The sequence below is a fragment of the Ictidomys tridecemlineatus genome, chromosome 5 (genome assembly GCF_052094955.1).
Source record: "Ictidomys tridecemlineatus isolate mIctTri1 chromosome 5, mIctTri1.hap1, whole genome shotgun sequence".
NCBI lineage: Eukaryota > Metazoa > Chordata > Mammalia > Rodentia > Sciuridae > Ictidomys > Ictidomys tridecemlineatus.
The window spans coordinates 57,686,843-57,695,048 of NC_135481.1; the positions used below are offsets into that span (position 1 = coordinate 57,686,843).

At 39.3% G+C, this 8,206-nt stretch overlaps 1 long non-coding RNA gene across 1 annotated transcript; it reads right to left on the reverse strand.

Annotated features, from left to right (window-relative positions):
- Positions 1–789: 789 nt before the first annotated feature.
- LOC144377809 (uncharacterized) lies at positions 790–7,861 on the reverse strand. The gene is made up of 2 exons (XR_013438977.1): positions 7,414–7,861; positions 790–2,490 (listed from the first exon to the last, which is right to left on the reverse strand). It is a non-coding gene; the product is annotated as an uncharacterized LOC144377809 (long non-coding RNA).
- Positions 7,862–8,206: the final 345 nt, after the last annotated feature.

An 8,206-nucleotide genomic window follows, 5' to 3' on the forward strand; every position in this document is an offset into this window, starting at 1 on the left:
CATTTATTATATCTGTATATGACTATAGATTATTTCTGTCCCAGTGAATTCTTATAGACTACAAATTATCTGTGTTGCTTAAATTATTGACTCTATAGTATAGAGTTGTTTGTTGTAACGCTTTGTTATTTTAATTTCTGTGAGGAAAAATCATAATTTCACTCTGTCTTTCTCTCATTTATTCCTGTTCCTGGTAATTTCTGTTAGTTAACCTGACTAGAGGTTTGTCAGATTTGTTGAGTATTGTTTTCTGGGTTTTATTTTAATTTTTTGATATAATTTCTAAGCTTCATTATCTCCTTCTTTCTACTTGATTTAGGTTTAATTTTCCCTTTATTCTCTAACTTCTTGAAGTATGAGTAGATTATTGGTTTTAGACCTTCTTTTCTAATCTATGAAATAGTAAAATTTCTCTCTATATACACCCTTAGCTGCATCACACAAATTTTGCTATGTTGCATATTTATTTCCATTTGATTCAAAATATATTTTAAAAATTTCCTAGAGTCTTCTGCTTTGAACTATGAGTTCCCTGGAAATGTGTTGTTTCCAAGTATTGGGGGGAATCTCCAGGTATCTTTCTCACTGATTTCTAGTTTAATTCCATTATGGAATGTATACTCTGCTGCTGCAGGCTGGACGGCGGGGGCCGCGTGAGCCTTGGCTCCGCTTCTGCCCGCTGCTGTTTTCACCTGCTGCCTTCCTGCTGGGCGCTTTCGCGGGTCGCTGTCAGTGCACGCCGGCTTGCGATGCTGCAATCCGGCTGAGCACAAAAACACAAGCCAGATGGAACTGAAACAAAGTTTTATTTTGTGAGAGGCCGTGTGCGTCCCCCTAACAAGCCGGTCCACACACCCACACACGTGTGTCCCTACCGGACACGGGGGGCTCCACTTCCCCCGGAACCCCCTCCTACCATCCTTCCCCAACCAATGGGAACTCTCCAGGAGTCTTGTAACTTGAGTCCCCAAATGGGCCTAAGTGAACAGTAGGAGCCCAATTTCCATATGAATGTAATACTTTGCAGTGGCTCCTAGCATCTGCCCCCTTCTGTTTAATTAAGCAATGGCAATGTGGCTAGGGACCGTGCCTGGTAGGTTGTCCAATTTAACATGTGGTTCTTACCCGTCATGGGAGAACTGACTTTTACACGTCAGTTTCCTGTCTTAGGTTGAATCCACTGTAATCAGATCAACCCGTCACTGACTACCGGTCTAGCATAGCCATGCTTGTGGATAGGCCTAAGCACCAGTGGGGGGGTGAGGTTCTTGCCTCACCTCTGTTGGCCCCCAAATTTAACCTTGGTGCCAGTGGGGGGGTGAGGTTCTTGCCTCACCTCTGTTGGCCCCCAAGTTTTAGACCATCACTAGTAGAAGGGAGGAAGATACAGAAATGCCACGACACCAAGCCAATTGACGGCTCCTTAGGAAGAACAGTAACACTGGTGACACAGCAGCTAAGATATTTCAGCACTACCATAATTCACTGTATCAACAAATAGAGCACAATGCATACAGGTGATACATAGTCCAGGCAAGTTGTGTAAGCAGTTCAAAGTGGAGGAGTCTATCAATATGTCCATTTCCTCCCAAAGTAAATTAAGTCCTTGATTGAGCAGTTCAAAGTGGAGGAGTCTGTCAATATGTCCATTTTCTCCCAAAGTAAATTAAGTCCTTGATTGAGGATACTTATTGAGTTATATTGATTGATGTATCAGTTTATATAGTTTACTGTGATAGCTATCATAGAAGTTGTAGTTTGGTTTTATCTTAGTCTTCACCGGCATTGGGATGGAGATGGGAATTCTGGCCATGGTGCTAAAGAGACATTATCTTGAACAGAATTGTTAAATATAATGAAAAGGAAAGGTGAAAGTAAACAAACAGATCTGTTAACCACCTTTAAAAGCAAAATTTATAACAGCTGTTTACCTAATTTAAATTAAACCATATAAGTCACGTGATTTTTTTTTTTTTTTTTTTTTTTTTTTTTTTTTGGATCCATTTATATCTATTTATACATGAGCGCTCCTTATAAATGAAATATGGACATACACACATACAGACATACAACACAAAACAGTGCATACATAACATAGAACATATAAGACAATAGTAAATAAAGGCCTTGTAGCTATACCTAGGTGAAATCTCCATTGCAATGTTTAAAAACTTTACAGTTAAAAAAAAAAAAATAAAACACAGTCAAAAAATAAAACTGATCAGAAAAACATTAACCTAGGTTTGTATGAGCTCAAAAAGAAAGAGAAAATAAATAAATAAATAAAATAGAACCTTATGATGTGGGAAAAATGTAATAATAAAATAGATATTGAAAAAGGCACCGTGGTAAATCACTGTTGTAGATGTAAGAATAGCCAAGCTGGAGCTCTGGATATCAGCTGTTATGGATTTGAGTCAAATCATCTTCTTTTTCTGTAGAAATTGTTTTAGTTAATCTCTCTGGAATCCAAATTGGTTGCTGTTCCTCCTGTGGAAAAACACAGACGGAGCCCCGACTCCAGACTATTACTGGGTCCGGACCTTTCCATTGTCCTGTTAGAATATCTTTCCAAAGTACCTTAGGCTTATGTACATTTTTCGGATACATATGTCTTTCCGCAGCACTAAGTCCTGATGAATCCAAATTTAGAAAGTTTAGAGTAAAAAGGGTTATTTTAAGTTTATCTTTGGGGGATATATACCCTTTTCCAATTCCTTCCTTTTGTTTTAATAAGTACATTTTAATAGTTTGATGAGCTCTTTCAACTATGCCTTGACCCTGTGGATTGTATGGGATTCCTGTTATATGAGTAATGCCAAATGATGAGCAAAATTGTTTAAAAGAGTTAGACGTATAACCAGGAGCGTTATCAGTTTTTAACTGTTTAGGAACACCCACAGTGGCAAAATTTTGTAAGCAATGAGCTATAACATCTTTAGTTTTTTCTCCGGCATGAAGGGAGCCCATTAAAAATCCAGAAGAAGTATCAACTGTAACATGTAAATATTTTAATTTTCCAAATTCTGGCAAGTGTGTAACGTCCATCTGCCAAATATGGTTAGGTATCAGTCCTCTAGGATTGACTCCAAGATTAACTTGTGGTAAAAATGTCACACAATTTTGACATTGTTTTATTATATGTCTGGCTTGTTCCTTAGTTATTTTAAAACGTTTTTGTAAGGTATTAGCATTGACATGGAACCTTTTATGAAAATTTATAGCTTCTTCTATTGTGGAGAAAATATGTATGTCATGTGTAGATTTATCTGCTAGTTCATTACCCAAACTAAGGGCTCCAGGCAACCCTGTATGTGCCCTGATATGTCCAATAAAGAATGGATCTTTTCTGTCCCAGATTAGAGTTTGTATAGCAGAAAACAAAGAGAAAACAGTAGAGGAAGGAGAAATCCTACCAGCATCTTCAAGGGATGCTATAGCATTAACTACATACTGGCTATCAGAGAATAAATTAAATACAGAATCTTTGAACATCATAAAAGCTTGTAATACTGCATTGAGCTCTACCTTTTGAGCTGATTGTTTGGGTACTAAAAATGTAAAAGTTTGATCAGGGGTAACTACCGCTGCTGTACCATTGTTTGACCCATCAGTGAATATATTTGGAGCATTCATGATAGGGTTTTTTTTTGTCATTTTAGGAAAAACTACAGGATGCTTAGACCAAAAGGACAACAAGGGATTAGATGGCAAGTGATTATCAAATGAGACACTAGATTTACACATGATTATTGCCCAAGTATTTAACTCATTAGCTAACTCATCAATTTGATCCATAGTATATGGAGTAATAATTTTATTGGGAGAAATCCCAAACACTCCCTTCGCTGCTTTTATCCCTTTGAGTATTAATTGTCCTACAGCCTCAGGATATCTAGTAAGAATAGTATTAGGGGAATACGATAAATGTATCCACAATAATGGACCTTCTTGCCAAAATACTCCTGTAGGAATATTTTTTGTTGGTAGTACAATAAATAATAAAGGCAAACTTATATCAATTCTATCCAAATGCATATTTTCCATATATGTTTCAATGATTTTTAATGCCTTTCTTGCTTCAGGCGTTAACATGCGGGGTGAATTTGGATCTGATGGACCTTTTAGGATATCAAATAAGGGTCCTAATTCTCCTGTTGGTATGCCTAGGTAAGGCCTTATCCAGTTTATGTCTCCCAATAATTTTTGAAAGTCATTAAGTGATTTGAGTTGATCTACTCGTATTTGAATTTTTGGTGGACGGACCATGGTTGAGGATAATAAAACTCCTAAATAATTAATTGGAAAATTTAATTGTACTTTATCTATTGCTATGTCTAGATTATAATTTTTTAGTAAGTTTGTAAGTGTGGCATAACATTCTAGCAATGTGTTCTTATCTTTATGTGCTAATAACACATCATCCATATAGTGAAATATTTGTAGTTCAGGATTTTGATTTCTAAGTGGCTGGATTGCTTTATTAACATAAATTTGACACATAGTCGGGCTGTTCGCCATCCCCTGGGGTAAAACTTTCCACTCATATCTCTGATCAGGACCTTCATGATTTAGTGCAGGGATAGTAAATGCAAAATGTGGACTATCCTCGGGATGAATTGGAATTGAAAAGAAACAATCCTTAATATCTATAGTTAACACATGCCAGGTTTTTGGTAAAGCAGACAATTGGGGAATCCCTGATTGAGCAGGTCCCATAATAACCATCTCATTATTAATGGCTCTTAAATCTTGTAATAATCTCCATTTACCAGATTTCTTTTTAATGACAAAAATGGGAGTATTATGGGGAGATACGGAAGGTTGTAAATGTCCTTCCGCTAATTGTTGTTTGACCAGATCGTGGGCTACTTGTATCTTTTCTTTAGTCAGGGGCCACTGAGGAACCCACACTGGTCTTTCTGATTTCCATGTAATTTTGATTGTCTCAGTGGCCCTTTTTGAAAACCCAATCCATGTTTATTTATTTCTTGATCTATTTGAATTGGTGCTATCATATCTTGATCTTGTTTCCTTAATCCTTTTTCTTTTCTAAAGCCTTGTTTAGCCCTACTAGTGGGCGCGTTAGAATTGACGTTATTTGTTAATGTCAATCCTAATTGATCTAGGACATCCCGTCCCCATAAATTTATGGGAAGATGGTCCAATACATAAGGCTGTATAGTTCCTTCACATCCTTCAGGATCCCTCCAATCTAATACCATAGCACTTCTATGGGGGTTAGTTGCCACTCCTAGGCCTCGAAGCGTTTGAGTGGCTTGTTGCAATGGCCAGTGCTTTGGCCATTCCTGACGAGATATGATGCTGAGGTCAGCACCTGTGTCCAGCAGCCCATTAAAATCATGTCCTTGAATATTTAATTTTAGCATTGGGCGAGAATCTAAATTTAAAGAAAGCATAGCCCAATCTACACCTGTGGAGCCTAATCCCTTGGAACCTCTTTCTACATTACAACTGGAAAATTCATCATGTAGGCTGGGTATTATTAATAACTGTGCTATTCTATCTCCTGATGAAATTACGGATATACCTCTTGGAGAACTGGCTATAATTTTTATTTCACCCTCATAATCGGGATCAATTACCCCAGGACTTATCATAAGTCCTTTTAGTGTAGAAGAACTGCGTCCTAATAATAAGCCTACTGTTCCTTGGGGAAGAGGTCCTTTTATTCCTGTGGGAATGATTTGAACTCCCATCTCTGGAGTTAATACTGCTCTGGCAGAGGCACAGATGTCCAACCCTGCGCTCCCTCTAGTTTGTCTGATGAGGGATCTGATGGATAGTGCGTCCTGGGCACTACCTTGATGGTGCTGCTGGGTTCCTCCATTGCCCCGTATATTTGTGGCTTTGGGCCCCGGGGCATTGGGCCCTCCAATTCGTTTTTTGACAACGGGGCCTGATACCTTTCTCCACGATATTGTGGGTAGACACTTGGTCTTTGTCCATTTTTTGATAACGGAATACCCTCTATGGTGGTTTGAGAACGGCATTCATTAGCCCAATGTCTCCCTCTATGGCATCGTGGGCAAATACCCGGGATTCTACTCCTTTGATACCTAGCTTTGTTAAACCCTCCTCCTATGGGGCAATTTCTTTTAAAATGTCCTTTCTGATTGCAATTATAGCATGTTTTTGGTTTGGTATCTAAAGCCTGTTTTACTTCAGCTGCCATGACTTGTCCTTGTTCATCAATGTCGCTACATAATTTAATATATGTGTTTAAATCTCCATGTTTCCACGGTCTAATGACCTCTTTGCAGCAACGATTTGCTTGGTCATAAGCCAGTTGTTTTATAAATGGCATTGCCTGTTCTGTATTTTCAAATGTCTTAGAGGCTGTTTCAATAAGTCTAGCTACAAAGTCAGCGTAGGGCTCATTAACTCCTTGTGTTATCTTAGATAGTTGACCTTGTAAATCCCCTTGTCCCTTCAAAGTTTTCCATGCCTTAATTGCATTCATAGTGATCTGAGCGTATACGCCAGGATCATATCTAATCTGTTGCCTCTGACCCTCATAAGGTCCTTTCCCCAATAGCATTTGAGAATCTCTTTCAGGATAACCTGCTGCTGCATTTCGCCTAGCTGTCTCCCTGCAAAATTCCTCATTGGCAATTTTCCATAATAAATATTGTCCTCCATTTAGCACAGAGTGACACACGCTAGCCCAATCTTCTGGTGTTAAGTCCCAGCTGGTAATAGATTCGACCATTCTGACAGTAAAGGGAGCCGCAGGCCCGTAGGTTTGTACAGCTTCCTTTAATTGCTTTACTATTTTGAAATCTAAGGCACGGTAAACTCGTTCCCTTTCTTCTCCCCGCTCAACTACAGGGCATGCTAACTTTTGGGGTCCTGCCTCAGGATTCTGTTCATCACCTATGGAAACTGAGGGCTGCTCAGCTACAGGTGAAGCTGTTGGTTGAATTACGCCCTCTGGTGATGGAACGGAGTTAGTACTAGCCTCCCTATCTGAGGGTCGTTTTTTCCCTAAGCTTGCCTTCTTCAATTTTTCTTCTGTCTGACTAGCTTGAGGGACCTTTTGTTTTGCTTGACCTAATAAGTTTTCTGCCATAGCCTGGACCTCTAACAATTTACTTAACAGTCTTTCGGTTTGTTTTTTACTAGATTCTAATCTACTATAAAGGTAACGTAACCCAATAAGGTAGGATAGAAGAAAGCCAAAACAGAATGAAACAGAAACGGAGAGGAGAAAAATGATTATATCAATTTTTTCTTTCTCAGGGCCGAATAACTTAAAACCTTGAGCCAACCATTTTTCCCAATTCGCCTGAAAAAATTGTAAGGCTAGAGAGCCTGAAATAAAAGCAGAATAAATCAAAACAAAAATACCCATTCTGTCGCCTTTCCTTAGGGGCGAGCGATATCACTCACCTATAAATTTTGGGCGTTCCCCGTACGGGCCACCAAAATGCTGCAGGCTGGACGGCGGGGGCCGCGTGAGCCTTGGCTCCGCTTCTGCCCGCTGCTGTTTTCACCTGCTGCCTTCCTGCTGGGCGCTTTCGCGGGTCGCTGTCAGTGCACGCCGGCTTGCGATGCTGCAATCCGGCTGAGCACAAAAACACAAGCCAGATGGAACTGAAACAAAGTTTTATTTTGTGAGAGGCCGTGTGCGTCCCCCTAACAAGCCGGTCCACACACCCACACACGTGTGTCCCTACCGGACACGGGGGGCTCCACTTCCCCCGGAACCCCCTCCTACCATCCTTCCCCAACCAATGGGAACTCTCCAGGAGTCTTGTAACTTGAGTCCCCAAATGGGCCTAAGTGAACAGTAGGAGCCCAATTTCCATATGAATGTAATACTTTGCAGTGGCTCCTAGCACTCTGCCCCTGTTGTACTCCACTTTCTATTGCAGAGGAGTAGGTCTATTTCCCTGACAGTTTTGTTCACATATTTTCTATCTTGAATAATTTTCTTTGTATTTAATCCATCAGTTACTGAGACAGAAGATTTTGCTTTCGCAAGTATGATTTTGGATTTGTCTGTCAGTTTTATAAGTTTTTTTTTCAAACTAAATACTGTTTTTATTAATATTGCAGAAACAAGTAATTCCATGAGAAAACAGTTGAAGAGGTCATACATTCACTGCCCATTTTTGTTTCATTTCTTTTGAAGTATTACTTTGTAAATACACATTTACACTTTTCATATATATTATGTGTA